The following is a 22,332-nucleotide window of genomic DNA, read 5'->3' on the forward strand; positions in this document are numbered from 1 at the left end:
AATACCTAATGTTTGTATGTTTTAGGGCAATAATTACAAGTATAATTTTGCTATTTCAAAAACATGTTTTCCAAATCTGGTAATTCTTTGAAGCCGGCCAATGCAATTTACCACATCAAACCATATATTTTGAAGACTAGACACCCCAGGGTATTTCAAATGCTAGTATTTTAACTCTTTCCATGAACTAATTCTACCACCAGCCTTTGTCAAAATTTGCAGTAGTATTTTTTTGTGTGTATTTTTCCCACAACACCCCAATATGTGTTCAGCAACATCACCTGAGTACAGTGATACCCACATGCACAGGTTTGTTGGGGGCTAAAAGGCCACATTTGGGGCATGTGCATTTTTCAAATTGGAAAATAGACATGCGGTCATCCTGCCCCCCTGTGTTAACTGGGACATTGTTGAACCCAGCCGATTTAAGTTACTCCATCAAATCAACTCTTTTCATGAGAGAATTGTTTGAAGATACAGCACTAATTTATATATATCTTTTTTTTCATTTTTTGGAATTAAAAGGTTCCCCTTTTCAACTATTAAACCTTTTTATTTATTTTTTTAAAGGACGCCGCCATCTTGCGAGTGGCAAAATCTCTAGCAGTGGAGGTTTCTTTCCTGAGTGGCCACTGTGCGTTCTGGGGCGGGTGTTTCCGATTTCAGTGACACCATTGAAGCTGAACTATTTTGAAACGGAATTAGAATAGCTTTATGCTCAGGCATGTTTAAATCCCCTTACTATATTATTAGCCCTTACCACTTCTAATGGGAGACTAGGAAGTAAAGATGCTTGATTGAATGGCTGCTTACTGGGGAAATGTACTATGATGAATGTTCTAGTAGTACTTATTGATAACAGGCTTTCCAGCAGTTAACAATCTCAGGTTCCTGTTGCAAAAGTAAACAAGTTGCTAGCCTATATTAAAAGGGGGTGAGTGTATGGAATAATAGGGTTATATTCCCTCTTTATATATCATTGGTAAGACCAAGTATGCAGTACAATTGTGTGCACCAGTTCATGAAAAAAAGTCATTATGCAATTGAAAAGGGTTCAGATCCAGAAAACAAAACTATCTAAAGGAATAAAATATCTCAGCTATTGAAGGTAGACCTGCCAAATTGTGCATTGTTTACTTTGGAGAAAAGATGTCTATGTGTGCATATGATTATTATATACAGGTCTATTCAAGGACCATATGAAGGACTGTCTGGGTATATTTTCACTCCTAGAAATTCCACATACAACATTAAGGCCTTTGTTAAGCAAATTAAATATTTTTTACTGTCACAGCACTCAGGATTCGAAATGCTCTCCCAAGTGAAGTGCTTTTGGTGCACTCAGTTGATACAAAAAAAGGTAGTGTATTACTAGTGGACACAAGCATTTAGTGTTATAACAATTTAATTTTAGTATAATTAATGTTGATCTGGCAAAACACCTTATTGCATTTAAACCCTTCAATCCCTGGGGCATCGCCGGCTTTCTGCTGTCTGATCTGATGTAACAACTTCCGGCATGAAAGCCGGAAAGCTGTTACATTTCAAACAGTTTAAAATGCCCGATCGCAGGATCGGGCATTCCCTTCCGGGTTGCGTCACTGCTGACGTAACCCGGAGTGCCTGCAGGGGATATCCTGTCCTCCGATGAGGCACAGACACTGCGATCTCTATGCACGTCTGTGAGGACCTGCATAGAGATCACAGTGTGATCGGTGCAGGGGATCGCGGGGAGGGGAGTGAGAAACCATGTCTCTCACCCCCCCTCCCGTCCAGAAACAGAGAAGGAGAAAAAAAACAACTTTATTGATTTAAAAAATAATACAAAAATCATTAAAATAATAATATAAATAATAATAATAAAAATAATAATGTGAACTAAGTAATGTCATTGTGACATCACTGGCATGTTCAGGAGGTCCCTAAGAGGACCTCTAACCATTTAAAAAAATATATATGTATATATAAAAAAAATTAAAAAAAAATAAAAAAAAAATATTTAAAAATATATATAAAAAAAGATAATAATCATAAAAAAATTAAAAAACCTTACATCCCATTGCCCTAGCATAACATCTACCCAGTAAAACCCTCCTGCCCCCGTTCACAACCCCCAAACCGTTAAGCCATAAGCATCAAAATTCTACAAAAAAATGTACACCTTATAGTATGTGCTGGGAAAGTATGCAAAATCTATATAAATTAGGTATTTCTGAAATCAGAACACCTGAATTGATAAACTTGGAGAGGATTTTCCATCACTTTACCTAATTTTGTGAGGATTCAGAGGGAAATTTTTTTAAAAATTTGGTGTTTTTTTCAAATTTTCGCTAGTTTTTACTAAATTTCTCATTCTAAATTTCTAGCTAATCATCCAACTATGGTATCAAAAGAAAGCTCTATCTCTCCTTGAATAAACAATATATAGTTTACATGGGTACACTATTCACAGGAAAAGAGAATAATCACTGAACCGACATGCGCAAAATGGCAAAATTGCTCTGGGACTTGAGGTACCAAAAACCCCTGGGATTGAAGGGGTAAAGAGGATTTTTCACCTCTTTGGACAATACTAAATCTAATTTGTTTTTGTCTTCTTCTGGATTAATAGATATGATAACTTGGAAAAGTTGAACCTTTTCCTTCTTAGTGAGGCATCCTAGCTCCCCATTGAAACATTATTATTTTTACTTTTTATCTTTCTACAGTCAAAAGGCTACTTATCAGCAAACTTGTAAAGTGAAGCAGTTACAATGTAAACCAGTGGAATGTCACTGCTGTCTGATCCACATTTAGTTTTGTTTTTTTTTACCAAAATTGCTCTTTGGATATAAGAACAAATTAGTTCTAATTGTGTTCATTTGTTCTAATTGTTACTTGGTAAAATGTAATATTTTGAGAAAATGTAATTTTCTTTCATTTTGGCAGTTATTCACAGGGGCATCGAGAACTCTCACATATCTAAATAGAAGAAGAGCTTTAAAACTTAATGAATTAAAGGCCATACAAGTTCCCGTCAATGGAAATTACAATAATACATTATATAAGCAATAATACTAGATTGGTTATCCTCCTTGATAGAGCACCATAACTTATTGAGTCAATCAAGCTGATGAAACTGAGACAGTACTAAGGATTTAGGAATAATTGAACACAACAGACTTAGCAACAATGTGCAATGCATGTCAGCAGCTGCAAAGGTGTACAAAACTTCGCATTGATTCACAGGAGGAGTATATAATCTTGCCTCTTTATAAGTCAATGGTAAAACCTCACCTTGCATATGCAGTACAATTCCAGGTACCGGCCATTAAGAAGGACATTATGGATATAGAAAAAGTGCAAAGGATGGCTACAAAATTAATAAGGGGATTGCAAGATCTAAGGTATGAAGAGAGACTAAAAAAGTTACAGCTACAGTATATACGCTACAAAAACTGTGTCTTAGAGGGGATATTATAACTTTGTATAAATATGTGCTGGGCCAATATAAAGACTTCTCTAGTGACCTATTATTATTATTATCTTTAATTTATATAGCGCCAACAGTACATCAATTCAAGGGATATGACAAGACAAGAATTGACAGACTAAGACAAACTGATACATTCGGTGGAGAGAGCCCTGCTCGCAAGCTTACAATCTTGAGATTCATTAACAGAAATGTACAAAGAACAAGAGGTCATCCTCTGAGCCAAGATTTCATGCACAAATGAAGGAAATGACAATAAAGATATGGAATTCACTGCCAAGAGAAGTGGTACTACTGTATCAAAGACAATGGGTGCCTTCAAAAAGGGTCTGGAAAAATAGCTTCAATGTGTTGGATCAAAAGCAGGACACACAGGTAGAAGGGTTGAACTTAGGTCCTAAATTACTATTATAATGTATTAATATGTTACTACCATAGTACTGCTATATTATACTTTTATAGTAAATGTAAACAAAAGAAGAGAAAACTGACTAGAGCAAAAAAATATCACCATTGCAACCTATGGGAACATAGCAATTCAATAACTATTGATAGATTTATTTCCGGCATTCAATCCAGCCCATTATCTCTGGACCATTATAGTCTGCTTAAAGTTTGGTATTTTTTTGCATATTATTTTTTATTAATTTTTAATGTCTCAGAATAAAATATATATAGCAATACAATTTTTGTAGTGTAGTGTTGACTGTGCATAACCCCTTTTTATTGTTCTATTCTCATATTTGTTCAATGTTACTATTAACTGTTCCTTCCTTTTGTAACCAAAATATAATTCAATTTAACTTATTTATTTATCAATTTACAAACTATATTGCAAGGAAAAAAATACATTTAACCTTGGTTTCAAGAGTGCCCTGAGTACATAATTAGAGAGAAAGCAACCTATTTGTGAAACAAGTCACTGCAGAAACTAAAGATGCAATTACCATTTTAAGTGTATACTAATTACACAGTTAAATAAACTTGCACAACACAAATATGTTAAAACAAGCAGGTAGCAGAAATGTACAATGGCTTTGAAATAATAATCAAAATAAGCTCCTTAGTGAGATACACATAATGTGATTACCCCTAAACAAGTAACAAGTAATGAATATTACACCCCTGGAAGATAAGAGACATTAAGGTGGCTCAACAGGTGAAGAAAGCAAGGTAGGGACACCCTAGCGGCATTATCCCTATTATCTCTGCCAACAATATGGGACAACATGTTAATTAATAGTAGGGCTGCAACTAACGATTATTTTAATAATCGATTAGTTGGCCGATTATTTTTTCGATTAAAAAAAAATATGCAAATTTTTCGTTTATTTAAAATAATTTAATGAACTGGATGTTAAAAAACAACTTAAAATTTACATTAACATTCTTATTTTGTTATGATGTAATAAAAAACAATATTTTCAAAGTACAAGAACCCAAACACAATATTTATGAAACAAAATAACCCCAAACATTCTGAAAAGAGGTGGACTATTACTGTTCAAGAAACTTTGCCCCAGCCCTGGCACTTTGCACCCAGCACTTTGCCCCAGCCCTGGCACTTTGCACCCAGCACTTTGCACCCAGCACTTTGCACCCAGCACTCAGCACTTTGCCCCAGCCCTGGCACTTTGCACCCAGCATTTTGCACCCAGCACTTTGCACCCAGCCCTGGCACTTTGCACCCAGAACTTTGCACCCAGCCCTGGCACTTTGCGCCCAGCACTTTGTACCCACCCCTGGAACTTTGCACCCAGCCCTGGCACTTTGCACCCAGCACTTTGCACCCAGCACTTTGCACCCAGCACTTTGCACCCAGCCCTGGCACTTTGCACCCAGCACTTTGCACCCAGCCCTGGCACTTTTCACCCAGCACTTTGCACCCAGCCCTGGCACTTTGCACCCAGCCCTGGCACTTTGCACCCAGCCCTGGCACTTTGCACCCAGCACTTTGCACTGTGCCCCTGCACCCAGTCTCCAACTCTGCCCTGCACCCAGCCCTGCCCCCACATTCTGCCCTGCCCCCACACTCACACCCTGCCCTGCCCTGCACCCACACTCACACCCTGCCCTGCACCCAGTCTCCCACTCTGCCCTGCACCCACACTCACACCCTGCATCCCCACCCCCACTCTGCCCTGCACCCAGTCTCCTGCCCTGCCCCCACACTCACACCCTGCCCTGCATCCCCAACCCCACTCTGCCCTGCACCCACACTCACACCCTGCATCCCCTGAAACCCCACCCCCGCGAATCGCTCTGTGCGAATGGAGCCACTCGCACAGAGCGAACCGCTCTGTGAGAATGGAGCCACTCGCACAGAGCGAACCGCTCTGTGAGAATGGAGACACTTGCACAGAGCGAATCGCTCTGTGCGAATGGAGCCACTCGCACAGACATGAAGAATACTTACCTCCGGAACGCGTCACGTAACTAAAAGAAGGCGGAGACTGCAGAAGCGGGGAACGCTCGCGGAGGTAAGTAAACAACGAATCGATCACTCGATTAATCGATAACGGAAATCGGCGACAACGATTTCCGTTATCGATTATTATCGATTTTATCGATTCGTTGTTTCAGCCCTAATTAATAGAGCTATTCTAGTGTAATCTGATGACAACTAGCCAGAATTAACATTATAATTCAAGGCTACGTATAAAGTAGCAGGCATATGCAAATGATATACAGTATCTCACAAAAGTGAGATACACCCCGCACATTTTTTGTTAATATTTTATTATATCTTTTCATGTGACAACACTGAAGAAATGACATCGTGCTACAATGTTAAGTAGTGAGTGTACAGCCTGTATAACAGTGTAAATTTGCTGCCCACTCAAAACAACTCAACACACAGCCATTAATGTCTAAACCTTAATGTGAGTACCCCCTTAAGTGGAAATGTCCAAATTGGGCCCAAAGTGTCAATATTTTGTGTGGCCACCATTATTTTCCAGCACTGCCTTAACCCTCTTAGGCATGGAGTTCTCCAGAGCTTCACAGGTTGCCACTGGAGTCCTCTTCTACTCCTCCATGACCACATCACGGAGCTGGTGGATGTTAGAGACCTTGCGCTCCCCCACCTTCCATTTGAGGATGCCCCACAGATGCTCAATACGGTTTTGGTCTCGAGACATGCTTGGCCAGTCCATCACTTTTACCCTCGGCTTGTTTAACAAGGCAGTGGTTATCTTGGAGGTGTGTTTGGGGTTGTTATCATGTTGGAATACTGCCCTGCGGCCCAGTCTCCAAAGCGAGGGGATCATGCTCTGCTTCAGTATGTCACAGTACATGTTGACATTCATGGTTCCCTCAATGAACTGTAGCTCCCCAGTGTCAGCAGCACTCATGCAGGCCCAGACCATAACACGCTCACCATCAAGCTTGACAGTAGGCAAGACACACTTGTCTTTGTACTCCTCACCTGGTTGCCGCCACACATGCTTGACTCCATCTGAACCAAATGAGGTTATCTTGGTCTCATCGGACCACAGGACATGGTTCCAGTAATCCATGTCTTTAGTCTGCTTGTCTTCAGCAAACTGTTTGCAGGCTTTCTTGTGCATCATCTTTAGAAGAGGCTTCCTTCTGGGACGACAGCCATGCAGACCAATTTGGTGCAGTGTGCGGCGTATGGTCTGAGCACAGATTGACTCCCCACCCCTTCAACCTCTGCGTCATACGTCTATTTCCCAAAAACAACCTGTAGATATGACGCTAAGCACATGCACTCAACTTCTTTGGTCGACCGTGGCGAGGCCTGTTCTGAGTGGAACCTGTCCTGTGAAACCGCTGTATAGTCTTGCCCACCGTGCTGCAGCTCAGTTTTAGGCTGCACACTCACTACTTTACATTGTAGCAGAGTGTCATTTCTTCAGTGTTGTCACATGAAAAGATATAATAAAATATTTACAAAAATGTGAGATGTGTACTCACTTTTGTGAGATACTGTATATAATGCATAGTGGAACCTTCCAACAATCTATTCCTCTGTGTCAAGTATAAAAATTTAAGTCATTAAATTTAAAAAAAAATCATATTTTTCTCTATTTTTAATATTGGGTGGGTAAGTAGCTCACCTTCTTCCTGACTGTTGTGGTAAGGAAATTTAACTGACAGAGTACTCATCCATAATATAATCCATGCCTATGGGTATGTTTTGGTAATTTTGGATAGATGTAACTCAACTTAACACTCCATATTTTTCTAAAACCCCATCTTATTCCTCTAAATGTGTTTATTTGATGTATCACATTGAGATAGCTTAGCACTGTTCCATGTGTATGTCAATGCACTGGTATAAAATGGACACCACAGCGGGGAGAACACACATCATAATGCACTCCCTAATATGCTAACTGAATTATATGTTTGTACTTCTTTTTATCACATTCTACCTTACTAGAGCTTCACTATTATCATTGGAATACAATAGCATTGTTATTCCTGATAGATATATAATGATATGTAAAACTGTGTTGATTTGACATCAGACAAAACAGTGGATGTGACACTTACATTTTTTTGTGACATCATTGAATTCATGAATAAATATTTTATATTACTACCATACAAAACAAGTGTGAGATAAACTCACCAAGGGTAGTTCTCTTGTGCTATTACAGAGGAAAAATCTTCATCACACATATCAGTCTAATTCACAAGAGCAGTCCAGGATTTAAACATGAATCACATTTTCTTTGTATGAGGGAACCAACTACCCCATACATTTTTGTACCCTCATTGACACAAAAAACAAGACTGCTTCTAATAAGAGTTTTGATAACTTTTCATTTGGTATAATAGATTTTAGCTGAACCCTGAAATACTTCTCTACAAACTCCATAGACCTTGGTTCCTACTACATCCAGATGGACTGTTTAGATTCTGCTACTATCCTTGTTAAATTATCAACTGCAGTAGAGTTTCACCCATGTTTCTGTCACCCAAAATCCCTACTGGTAGATTTTCTCCTAAAATATCAAAGGGATCCCTTACGAAAAAATCACTGCAGTTTTTCTGAAGTAATACTGCTGCTTTTTGGACATGAAAAAACTGCAATACTGCACTTTTACTGCAGTATTACTGCACATTTACTGCAGTTGTACTGCATTTGTACTTCACCGTACTGCAGTTGTACTGCAGTTATTTTTGTACGGAAGTACAAATGCAATAAAGCTGCAGTACATTGAAGTACAACTGTAGGTTTGCAATATAAAAAAAAAGTGCAGTAAATGTGCAGTAAAACTGCAGTACAGTGAAGTACAAATGCAGTACAACTGCAGTAAATGTGCAGTAATACTGCACTAAAAGTGCAGTATTGCAGTTTTTTCATGTCCAAAAAACAGCAGTATTACTTCAGAAAAACTGCAGTAATTTTTCGTAAGGGATACTCCAGCCACCATATCCACTTGTGTTAATGCCCTTGCAAATGCATATTTGCTATATGCATTTGCCTCTTTCCCTGCCTTCCAGCTAACTTGGCTTACTCCTTGATTTAGCTAAACATACCTTCTACTGCCTCTGCCTACGTGGTATTCTCAGCCCTAGCCAGCTCTAGAGCTGGCTTCAGGCATCTGACAAGTATCCACCCCCAACCCTCCATGCACATTCTAAAATAGAACTCCCAAAACACAAAGTTATTAAACCAGTATATAACAAATATAAAGGATTCACCTATAGATTGTTGTGACCCCACGGGATACCTGTTATTGGGGCACCTGGGAGTAGGACAGGTGGGAGTGTGAGACCATGAGACTTTTTTTTATTTAAATCACAACTGGGTGTTATTTATTGCAATTTGGTAATGTTTTGTTTAAGAGCGTAAATTATTTCCAGGATTTGGGCATAAGAAATAAGGAAGCATTGCCATACACTAACTTACATCCACCGGGCAAACCTAAAGACTTGTTTTTCCTACAGAAATCCTAAAGTGCAGGGGATTCTGGGTAGGTATATGCAAATCAGTTTAAGAACAAACACTCCTTGGAGTTATTGCCAAGAATATGGCTGCACATTGGCAAACAAGCTCAGCAGAAATAGTCTATTGAAAAAACAAGGTGATTCCACTATTTTTAACATCGTAAACCAGAATCTGTGTGCATAGCTTCCAACATTTGTATGATATGTGAGAAGTGTGCTTTTACGGGTTATGCGTGTGCGTTATTCTGTGCGTATACTCTGTTAAAGTTTCCTTAAATCCCAGATCTTGTATGACCCCGGCAACAACCATTCAACAACCTTGTACAGAAAGGCCATGAACATTAAACAGTCATGAAAGTTCATGAATGGGTAGAATGTGAAAGTATTTGTTTAATTATTTGAGTGTTTTAAATGATTTTTTACACAGCCTTATATATCTTATAATATGCCTATTAATCAGAAGGGAGTCTCTTTCTATGTAACAATATACAGTAAATTCAGTTACAATATTCACCAGATATATTTTTTATTTTGACTGTAAAAAAAAAAAAAATGCAATATCCTATAGTGGCTAAAATAATGTCATTAGTAAAAAAAAAATGTTTACATCCTAAAGACATAACTACTTATAGTCTGGTATGGTTGACAGAATCGGTTTAGATACAAAGTTAAATCAAACACATAATCTAAGACATTTTTCAAAACATACATAATCACTCTAAAAACTGCGGAGGTTGTTTACGCGCATCGCCGCAGCCTGTGAACCTCTGCACGATGTGCGTAGACAATCTCCCGTGCCGGCACTCCCCCCGTGGAAATTGCTGGCAGGGGAGGCTGTCTCAGCGTCTTGGAGAGTAGGATGCAGGTCCCCTGCAGCGTTGCGGGGGATCTGTATCCTAACCCTGCTGCCTGCCCGACGCTCGGAACTGCATGTCCCGGGCATCGGGCGATACGAATTGCGCATTCCTGCACTAGACCCTGAATATAGGCCGCACCCCCACTTTAAAGACTTAAAGTGGGGGGGGGGAAGTGCGGCCTATATTCGGGCAAATACGGTATATATATATATATATATATATATATATATATATATACACACTCACTGACCACTTTATTAGGTACCCCTCTCGAGATCATTGCTGATGTCTTTCCTCCTTGGCATTGTGTTAACACCTGAATGCTCCAGACCAGCAAACTGCGAAAACTACAGCTTCTATAGAGGTCACACTTGCTGATGATCAGTTAATCAAGGGCATTTGTTTAGGAATAACCATCTGCTACTTAGCATCTTAATTTCTATGGAAGCACTAAGGGTGCACTTTTTTACACATTGCTTCTCCATTTTGGCTTTATTTTTGTTGAATAAATTTTGATACATTGTAATATGTCATGTGTTGTTGTTCATCTGAAGTTCTATTTACCTAATTTTTAGACCCGCTAAGGAACAGATGGTTGTTATTATGTCCTGACATGTTTTGTGATACTGTCTTGATGGTGTAATGGTTGGTCTCTCAAAAGACCCTGCAGTATCTGTGTGTTTGTTTTGTGATACTGTCTTTATGGTGTAATGGTTGGTCTCTCGAAGGACCCTGCAGTAATGATTTTCACCATCACTAGTAGGATGCCTTTTCCTTTCATTTGAGCTTCTGGGGACTTAGCTACCACATGGAACTTTGCTGTCGACTGGATAGTAGAGTCAAACATGAGGCACTTGTATGGTCAACACTATGTGGTAATGGTCTATAGGCCAAATGTTGCAATCTAACATCATAACCAAGGAGCCCTAGGACTCAAGCAAAGCCAAAATTAAAACAAGAACAGAAAACACAACAACAAAATACAGGGGTGAAAAGGAAGCAAAATTGTAAACTATAGCCAGGCTCATATATGTTATAAAAGCAACTAGGAGCAGGGCATTATGAGACACAGTAACACTGGACCCCTACTTGGGAAACTACCAATAATGGCAAAGGGCTATTTAAAAGGAGCAAGGATACAGGGAAAGCCATCAGGAATTGGCTATTGCAATCCCCAGACAACAGAGATCCATGGTAACGATGCCATGCAATCAATCAGTCTGTCCTCTGTTTCTGTTCATGGGGGTAAACTGACTGCTTAGATCATCGCTTAGGGGTTCGTTTCTATCTACAAAGAGTAGCTGCTGATCGCAGGGATCTAAAAGGAAGCTATACTTTGCACACTCTTTAACAATATACCGGTACTATATATGTGTTATTTATTAGAATACATTAAGAGGAAGAAAGGAATTTAAATATTTTCTTGTAAAGTATGTCCAAAATCAAATGTCCTCAGAGCCACGATGTCCCAGTAGTTAGCAGATTACTCAGAAGGCCTGTGATATGCAAGGACGGCTGCAGCCAGACACTTTGTCAACTTTAGCATCCAGTTTGGCAGGCTTTTTGACAGTTTCATCAGCTTTTTCAGAGTAGAAATTCTGGGCCAGGTTTATAACATGTACTTTCTCTCATGTCCCCATCCATCAGCCAAGTTGGCTAGCAAATGCAATGTTGACTATTTTCTGACAGTTTAGGTAATTTATTACTATTTAAGTATAATTGTTTGCAGTAAATAGGCCTTTGTGTCTCTTCTTTTGTTCAATTCTTCACAATAAAATACTATACTTCTAAATATGCTTTTGCTAAATGTTTACTATACCTATGTGTGCCTGGTTTTCTTGTATTAACAAGACTAGATGGACCGAATGGTTCTTATCTGCCTTCAGTTCCTATGTTTCTATATAACAACAAATATGACTCTGCTGGGTGCTTACTACACATGACTGCTTAATCTACCACACAAGCAAATAAATAAGTTCTACATTTGTTGTTTCCATTTGCTTATTTAAATGCCAATGTATATGTATCTGCAGAGCTACAGCAGTAGTTTCTTACTGTACAACCAGGTCCAATTACATTATTGTTAATAAATCAGAACTACTTAGGTGAATTGAGTTCAGTGTGTCCTAAGCACAACAACAGAATTAGTACTGGACAATAGCCAGCAGCAAAATTTTAAACAATTATTTAATGCATTGCATGTCTCACAACCAGAATCTAATCTTATTTGCTTTCTGTGAATTCTTCTACAGTGCCTTAGACCTAAGACAAGAACCCATTCCAAATACTAAAAGACCTGTTCTTATGTAAATTGTAGAATTGCACAATGCAATTTGCACAAACTGCAAATTTACAGAATATTGGTAAATTCAGCAATTCATCCGAAGCACGTCAGAAGCGGAAGTGGTAGGCAGAGAAGGTAGGGAAACATTCAGAGAGCATGAAAGAGAGAGTAAACAAGGATGTGAGTGTGTGAGTGTTCTGAGCTTTTTGCTTCATTTTTGGCCAATTCTTGGGGGGGGATCTGGCCTTGTTTTTGGGGCTTCGTATGAATCACATTTCCAAAATTCTGTAAATTTGCAATTCGTACAAATCTAAATACACAAGTCTAATATATATATATATATATCTGTGGGAAAGGGAAGGAGCAAATACATGTGAGGGATTGTGCTGAATTCCCCGTGCCTAAAACCGCCTTTGCACAATTTTCTGCAGAATTTAAAGGCAGCCATCATTTAAGTCAATATGATTGCTGGAGTGTCACTTTTAGCATTTGAATTCAGCATTGCATGTGGTCATAACTGTGACACTGAAATAAAGTAGGTTTAGTATAAAATTTTGTTCCAATAAACCATTAGGTCACCATTAAAGTGCTTCATATGCTAACAAAGTCCATTTTCTTAACATCAACTGGACCATCTAAGTGATTAACGGTTAATCACTGTATTGTTTACCACATCAGCAAGATGGCGCTATATAAATAAATATAATGTAAATGTAATTATGTGTTTCTTAACATCATGTGAGTTAATATAAAAATAATAGGATTTATATCGTTAGTGCTACATGTAGAATCCAGACATTTCTAGCAACATGCTACTGACAGGGATGGTGCTAGATGAGATTTATCTATTTTTTATTATTGTTATTGTTTTAAATAGCTCAACCATATTCCACAGTGTCGTACGCTGCATATATAGAACATAACAAGTAACAAATGGACTTAAGCGGTAAGGCGGGCCCAGCTCAAACAAGTTTACAATCTAGTTAACTTGTCTGGTACTTCGCACAGGCTCACTTTCCTTACATTGTTAAACATCATTCATACTAAAATCCTTTAAGAACGTGTCAGTATGTCTAGGTGAGCATATTTAATATATCTTCTATTTTTAGCCAAATTAATTTTGGGTAAGATAAATAAAAAATGGAAGTGTTGCTTTTATGATATGCATGGTCCTGTATTTTAGCCATTTCTAACCGATAAACACAAACACACACACATTGTGAAAGATAAACAGCGGAAAAAGCTGTCCATGTTATAAATGCATTGACCATAATCTGGAAATATGAGAAGATTACTGTTAATTTACATTAGTTGCCCTAAAATGGCCCATATTGCACTCAATTTATGTTCATGCTTTTCATCCCCTGACCTCTATGCATGACCCGTGGCTTTAAAGCCTTTTACCTAATGTAATACTTTGACACAAATCTTGGCTATGCGATTCTCATCTCTCTTTGGCACCACACTTCTGGGCCACCGTTTGAGATGTAAAATATACATACATAGCTAAGATGCAGCTCTAAACTCTAAAAACTTAATTACTTAATAAAATTATCAAAAACTTAAAACATAAAACTACATGATATAGTAGATTTTAGGTTACAGTTTTTTTTTACCCCTTGACAACAATTAACATCACGGAAAAACATCACGTTGACAACAATTGACGTGTCTGGCACATCATCATCACTTTTCCCAAATGGTGTTGTCAAGGCATTCAGCAACATGGTACAGGTCGCCTGCACCAGGGAGTGATCTCCGGAGAGTGCACGCCATAGCGAGAGACTTGTAACTACGGGGTACTTACCTTCCGTTCCCCCGAACCGCCGTTCTACTGAAGCCCCTCGTCGCCTGTAGCCGCTGGCAGGTTTCCTGAACGCAGACTGCATGAACTCTGGCTCTGTACACACGCGCACCACCGTGTGGCCTCTTATAGACACTACACCTATGCGTTCCAAGCCTCCGTTTCATACGGGGCGGGAAAGACAATTAGTAGGTCTATTTAAACCTGGCTGTTGCACTAGCTCATTGCCTGTGATAGTGCCTTGTGCATGTTGGCTGTGCTTATTAAATACTTCGTGATTTTGGCTTCTGACCTTGGCTTGTTTTTGACGTTCCTGTCTATCTCCTGTGTTTGACCCGGCTTGTTTTTGATTATCCTGTCCTTGCCTACTCCCGACCTCGGCTCCGTGTAACGACTACTCTTTTGCCTGCTGCAACCAATATACTGCTCTGCTCCCGTACCGGTGGATGATACCAGGTTCCTGCACTGCTGGTCCTCTAGCTGTGACAAGACTTTTACCTTAAAATATAAATATGTTCTCAAGAGGGTCTCTGCAGGTTGAATACAGGTAGTGCATTCAACCATGCAAACAACCCACCAAACCCATGAGTGATATGAACGCATATTGGGCTGCTGTTTGACAGTGATATATACCAGGTGTTGTAAATGCATACAATGTGTATGAAAAAAACACAAAAACATACCACCATAAATTTTGACAATGGCTGGTAGTAGAATTAGTGCATGGAACAAGTTAAAATGCTAGCATTTGAAATGCCCTGTGGTGTCTAGTTTTGAAATGTTTCATGGGGGTAAATTGAACTGACTGCCTCCAAAAATGTCCCAAATAGGACATGGGGGCAGAATGTTCAACATGTCAAAATTCCAAGTTGAAAAATTGAACTGTGCATGTCCCAAATGTGGCATTTTACCCTAACAACAACCTGACAAACCCATGCATAGGTAGCATCATGGTACTCAGAAGATGTTGCTTAACACGTATTGAGGTGTTGTTTGACACTGATATATACTAGGAGATGTAAATTCATACCTGAATTAAAATAAGTGTGAGAAAAGTTTCATAAAGGCTGGAAAGTGCATGGAAAGAATTAAAATACTAGCATTTGAAATACTCTGGCAATCTAGTTTTTCAAACATATATAGTTTGATAGGGTAAATTGAACTGACCAGCTTCATAGATGTCTGAAATAGGACATGGAGGTAGTATGATGTTGAAAAATGTTTCTGATGTACCAATATGTTACTTTTACTTATTGCCCTATGACTTGCACAAATGACAAATTGTAGAATCTATTTAGCAGGGTTTTTTTCATTAATTTTGTAAATTAAAAGATTTTCAAATGAAAGTCAGAAAAAGTCCTTTTTTTCTTTTTTATAATAAATTATATAATCAGAATAATAGTATCTAACACCCTTATTGTCCTGAAAAAAACAACATATAATATGTGTGGGTACAGTAAATCAGAAAGAATATTACAGCTAAACATAAGCACTGCAGAAATGGTAAAATAGCCATTGTCAGGAAGGGTATAAAAATAAAAAAACTGCTCTGTCCTTAAGAGGTTAAGTCACTTAGTTTGAAATGAAGATGTTTATGGTCAGTAGACTCCAATTTTGTATGCAAGTTGTTGCAGTCGTCTCACATTTCACCTGCAACATAAAAGCTTCAAGCCAAAAAAAAATACATTTCTCAGGGGTAGATTTGATCTAATGTAATATAACCCCGAAAATTTGAAAGCATGGATTGTTTGGATCTAGCAGATTTAAATGAAATTACCATTGAGCCTCCATTAAACCGAAGGGGCTTATTACTTTAAGGGGAAGTATATCCACAAAGAAAGTAATTGATTATATTTGATCCTGTATTCAGCTTTACAGTGAAGCTGTCAAAAATACATTTATTAAAAGGCATGAAAACGGATCATATGTTGTGTTAATTTTTAAATAGATTAACATTTTTTATAGAGCTTCAGCTTACCTAACATGCAACTCATTTTGCTATAAGCATTTAGGGCATCAATACACATTCCTCTCCCCTGTTTTCTGAATCAGTTATGGAAGAAATATAAAATGTGTAACTAATTCAACTTGGAAAAGAAAGGCTCAAGCTTCTATTTTATAAAGAGAAAACGAGAAGTATTACATTTGTGGGTTTATACATCTAACACAAACATCCAGAATACACTAGACACAATATACCACACAATAGTCCCATGTTCATAGTAGAGATGTGCTTTTATTCCCAGTTCCCGTATGTGTAAAGTCATAAATGTCAATAAAAATGTATTATTTATTAACATAACTGGTATATGAGTGCAAAGGCAAAATACTGGCAGGAAGGCTGCATTGTTTTGGGCCAATGAGACAAGAGATAGGTTTCTCTGACACTTTCATATATTATGTGAAAATTATCCCACTGATTGTAAGACCGCTACGGAATCTGATGGCGCTATATAAATAAATATAATGTACCATAAATGTAATTATGTGTTCCTTAACATCATATTCCACAGTGTCGTACGATGGTACATAGAACATAACAAGTAACAAATGAACTTAAATGGTAAGGCGGGCCCAGCTCAAACAAGCTTACAATCTAGTTAACTTGTTTGGTACTTCAAACAGGCTCACTTTCCTTACATTGTTAAACATCATGCATACTAAAATCCTTTAAGAACGTGCCAGTATGTCTAGGTGAGCATATTTAATATATCTTCTATTTTTAGCCAAATTAATTTTGGGTAAGATAAATAAAAAATGTAAGTGTTGCGTTTATGATATGCATGGTCCTGTATTTTAGCCATTTGTAACCGGTAAACACAAACACACACACATTGTGAAAGATAAACAGCGGAAAAAACTGTCCATGTTATAAATGAGCATTGACCATAATCTGGAAATATGAGAAGACTTCTACTGTTAATTTACATTAGTTGCCCTAAAATGGCCCATATTGCACTCAATTTATGTTCATGCTTTTCATATGCATGACCCATGGCTTTAAAGCCTTTTACCTAATGTAATACTTTGACACAAATCTTGGCTATGCGATTCTCATCTCCCTTTGGCCCCACACTTCTGGACCACTGTTTGAGATGACAAACCTGAACTGATTCAGATCTTATGTTCCCTAGAATAATTATTTGGCGACATAAGCAAGAGTATGCGACTGTTCTCCAAACGCTATATTTCGTGATCTTTATTTCACAGAGAAATTAGACATAAATGAAAGTAAGCAGCAAATAATGGAATGGAGAAATAATGTTTTAAAGCAGGTATTTTACATATAATCTCTATGCAGCTCATTTATTCAGTCCTTCATTACCAATAAATATTACTTTGCACTAAACATGCAAAAATGCAAATTGCACTGCATGAGACACATTTTCCTTACACTCTATTATCAAATAGAAAATGATGGTTGCTCCTAGCAACGCTTCTGTCTCATTAAAAACAAGGTTTATAAAACCACAGAATATAACAATCAGCACATTACTGGAACTTAAAATTGCCTAACAGCCATTGTAAGGCCAAGGGTCCTTGATAGCATTTTCACCATCATTGTTTCAGCACTCCATAATGAGGAATTTTCATAATTGTGGATCACCTAAAATGTTAATATTGCTGGTCCTTTTACCATTTAATATTATGATATTATTTAACACATTCTTTGTTTTCTTACAAAATATAACACAAGAAGAAGAATCATGGCTAATGGTATATCCTATTCACAGGTTCCTGGAAAACAGGCTCATTATTTTAACCCCTACAGGACACAGGTCTAAATAATACATCCTGAAGAAACTTCACATGAGATTGCAGGTCATACTATTATGTCCAGTACTATTTTAGATGACAGCATGGTAGATGTCTAATGAAAGCCTGTGTTTTCCCCAGTGGGAACATTTCCTTACGGGCACACGTGGGGCAAGGCTGTCTTACGAGCTGGTTCTATAGTGCTGAATAATAAAGCTCTATTTTCGAACATTTAAGTTGTGGGTAAACTGATTAAAAAAGGAGAACCGTGATTGAACAAATCTACGTACTAGTAAGGGTGTGAAAATATCTGGTCATTAAGGAGTTAAGCACTAACCCATGTCGGCTCTTCCTGCAAGACGTGCATGGTTGGCCTACATTATGTATATTTAAATAAGGTTTCTGGTAGACCCCTTGCATCTATGCAGGGTCAGCTCAGACCTATTGAAGGAGCTACTTGTCAGGGTTGGCCTCCCTCAAAGTGTACCCTGTGGAAAATAGAGGTTTAACATTCCGCCACCACAAGTGTGAAAGGGAAGCATAGTCGGAATATGCATGGACAGTATATTTTAGTAAAATAACGCAATATCCACATAAGCTTCACGAACACCTTCGTTTTTCCAAGCACTTCAAACTCATGCAGCCGATAACCAGTGTTCCCTCTAAGCTGTGCGCTTGTGCGCGCGCACATAGCTTTTTTAGAGAGCGCACACGTCCAAAAATTGTGCGCACAACAGTTTTTCACAAAAAAAGAAAAAAATAATATTTTTTTTAATACTTTATGCGGCGCAGATATTGTGCGCACAAAATTTTTGCACTGTGAAACTTTTTGCACAAGAGAAATTTTCTGCGCACGCCAACTAAGAAAAATTAGATGGAACATTGCCGATAACCATGAAATATAGTGACCAGTGTATAATAAAGCGAAAGTATTGACTTTTGTCCTCAAACATATTGCGACAACAGTCGCTGTTCCTTAATTTACAACAGTATACTTTCCAGTGGGCAATAAAAATTATATATTGAGCCTCATCCTCTAATGTAATATAAAAACAGTAGTTCCTCCCTTGATGTGTCCAAAAACGAAATATGTCCTGATTTTCTGAGAATGACCATGGCACACTGGAAAACTAAAGTAAAAGTGATTTATTCACCTAATTTGCCAAATACTATAAATATACAGATTAATTAAAAACCATTGATTTCAGCTAAAATTGCCCTTTAAGATGAACCAAAGAAAAAAATGACAAGGATAAAATAGCTCAACCATTTTTTGGATTGTTTTGATATTACGATATCCGAGCAAGTCACCTATATCGTTGCTGTCAGTAAAATCTTAAATTTCAGCAGAAACAACTGTACGAAAACATAATTTTTTCATAATTAGTGACACTTACTCTTCAATGTAATTCTATTTTATGAGGGATGATCTGCCTAAAACAGCTGCTATTAAGGAGCTCTCTGGACAACTGCTTCCCCTTAAAACTGCATTTACACTGCTTAGACACAGATGGGACAGAATATGAGAGAGTATACATTAAACATGAGTTGGAACACATGGTACAACCAATGTAGCTTCAGAAATCAGCTACAGCGATGATGTGCAGAGATGTCTTCTTAGATTTGCAATCTGGGTTTTCTTTGTCTAAATTGCTGAACACGTTGGATTACTTTCTACCGCCCAAAACTGTTCTTGCTCTGCAGAGGTATTTTGAGATACCATTGCCCTAAGTAATAAAAATATGGCTGCATGAGTACCTACCTTCAGTTTTTCTTCCTTTGGTGATTATTTATAACTCTGTATAACTCTACAGGTTTATTATTAAAATAACAGTTTCATCATAACGCTTAGCATAACTAAATTCAAAATCAAAACTGCGTATAGCTTGCCATAATTATACTAGTTTTTCATTTAGTGTAATTAATTTACTTTTAATATCATTTTTGATGAAGATTATGGCTCTAATTGTCAAAACTTTTATATGTATTCTGTTTTCTGTTCTGATGTTCTTCCTTCTCCTCAGCTCACATTTACTTAGGCTGGTTTAACCAATCCCAAGAATAAGCAATTTAACAGTCAACCTATAACTTAATTGAGTGGAATAATGCAGATCTCGAGAACATGAAGTAATATGGTTGCTCCCACTGCTTATACGAATATGGATTTCTTATACCATATGTATTTCTGATTTTAAATGTAACCATTAAGTGTATTTATTTAGTGTTCTGTAAATTGTAGGATTTATGGAAAATTGACAGATCTGCTTTAAATTACGGTATTCAGTAGAATAATGACATTTAGAAATACATATTTTCAAACTGGCAAGAAAAACAAATCTTTTTATATTCTTTTTCTACAGCCAAGGCACCAGCACACAGTGTCACGAGCCAGAGAGGTGTGCCAGATATAGATTGAATCTTTGTCCTACTTAGACATGAGGGGGGCATACGGCAGGATATTCAAATTGAGCCCCCCACCCACCGAAACATGCTCTAAGGTGATACTGGTGCAGTGAGGCCAGGCAGAACAGTGCCATCCTTGAACAGAAGAGGAACTCGGTATAATAAAAACTTTGGTGTTCAATAATAGTTATTTACTTATAATGGCCAGTTTCATGAAGTTTAATTACTTGATGCAGGTTACTCCTTACTGACTCCCATCAAATTGTTATTAATATCAGATTCAAATATATTTATAGATTTATATACAATAATATATTTTCCAAAAATATAGTGCTGTTTTCTTTTTTTAAAATGGTTCTAATTTTTTTCATAATACAATATTTGCAATAGCTGCATATGAGACATTTTTATGTGTTATTGTAGCTGTCCACTAGACAAACACCTTCCCATACTGCTTTGTGGTAAATTATAGAATGGCTCAGTGTTAATCACCCAGATGGACACCCTTGGTAATAAAAGTCTGTGTAAGAACAGACTTCATTAGCATTGCCATAAGGAACCAACTCAGTATGGTCTTTGAGCAGCTTAGCCCCCAGGTCTGCAGATAAAATAAAATAAAAACATGTTTTTCTCAATGCTGTCTTACATTTCTGTATACAACACTGTTTTTTATGCTCAAAGAAAAAATACTTTTTTTCCCCATTGGAATTCCAATTGAAGAAATTATTCCAAAACACTGAATAAAGTGTTTCACAAATTCCCTTGAGTGGATTTAATGCTTTTATCACCTTGTCTCAACTAACCATACATACTTCAAAAGCCCAGGTACATGATGGGTGTACCTAGGGTTAAGGGAGCTAGGTGTCCAGCAGTTGGACCTCCCAGCATCTCAAATGACCAAAACAGGACACCTTGGAATTATGGCGTGTGATTAGATGTTTTTTTTTTTTAGGGGACAAGGCTTTATCCAAAACTTTCATGTAACTTTGTAAGCTGCTATGTGTTTTATTGTGTGAATTCAATGGCATTATAATATATAGTCTATCTTGTTTGCAGTTTATAAACATATTTTGTGATGTGTCACACACATTACTGCTACATTTAGTGCTGCAGAACGCTGCGATTAACCGCATGCATAAACGTTCTGAGCTCTTCGAAAAGGAAGGGGAGCAGATCGGTGTCCTAAACAAGGCATGGATCGGCATCTTAACAAAGCCATTTGGCAACCATCTCTAAATGTTACACTAATTATTCAAACAAAAAGAACCAGCCAACCTTAAATACCATCACTTGGCAATTGTTTAATTCAATAATCCTGTAATTAAACACGCCTGAAATACTACATCATCTGGCACATTTCCAGATCGTATAGCCGCGCCACAACCTCACATTGCGCTGCTCAGGACCATTAGCGGATCTCGGAGGTTATCTGATGCTATTGAGGAAGCCTTATTGTAAGCATCGGTTTTCGGGACAGCCAGGTCCTTTATCAGGGTAAAGGTGGCGGCGGTGTGGAGCTTCCAGCTAAGTGCATGCGCCCCCCCCCCCTCCTTACTCACCGCCTCCCCCCTTTTTCTTCCACGCAACCCACGTGAGCCAGACTGCTTCACTTGCTGCAAACACGGAGCTCCTGACTCCTCCAAGTCATTGAGCAGAAAGCAGCGCCGGAGACGGGAGGACTTACGGGGACCGGCAACACAATAATAAACATTAAACACAAAACACACACTGCTCTTCTTCTTCTTCTTCACCTCGACCTATCTACCCTGGCGCTGCAAACCGGACTGGGAACAAGAACAAATCAACAAACTCTTGGCATCATCTTATTTCT

Source organism: Sceloporus occidentalis, unplaced genomic scaffold (assembly GCF_023333645.1).
Source record: "Sceloporus occidentalis isolate IW3139 unplaced genomic scaffold, rSceOcc1.0.p SCAF_22, whole genome shotgun sequence".
In the NCBI taxonomy this organism is placed as follows: Eukaryota; Metazoa; Chordata; class Lepidosauria; order Squamata; family Phrynosomatidae; genus Sceloporus; species Sceloporus occidentalis.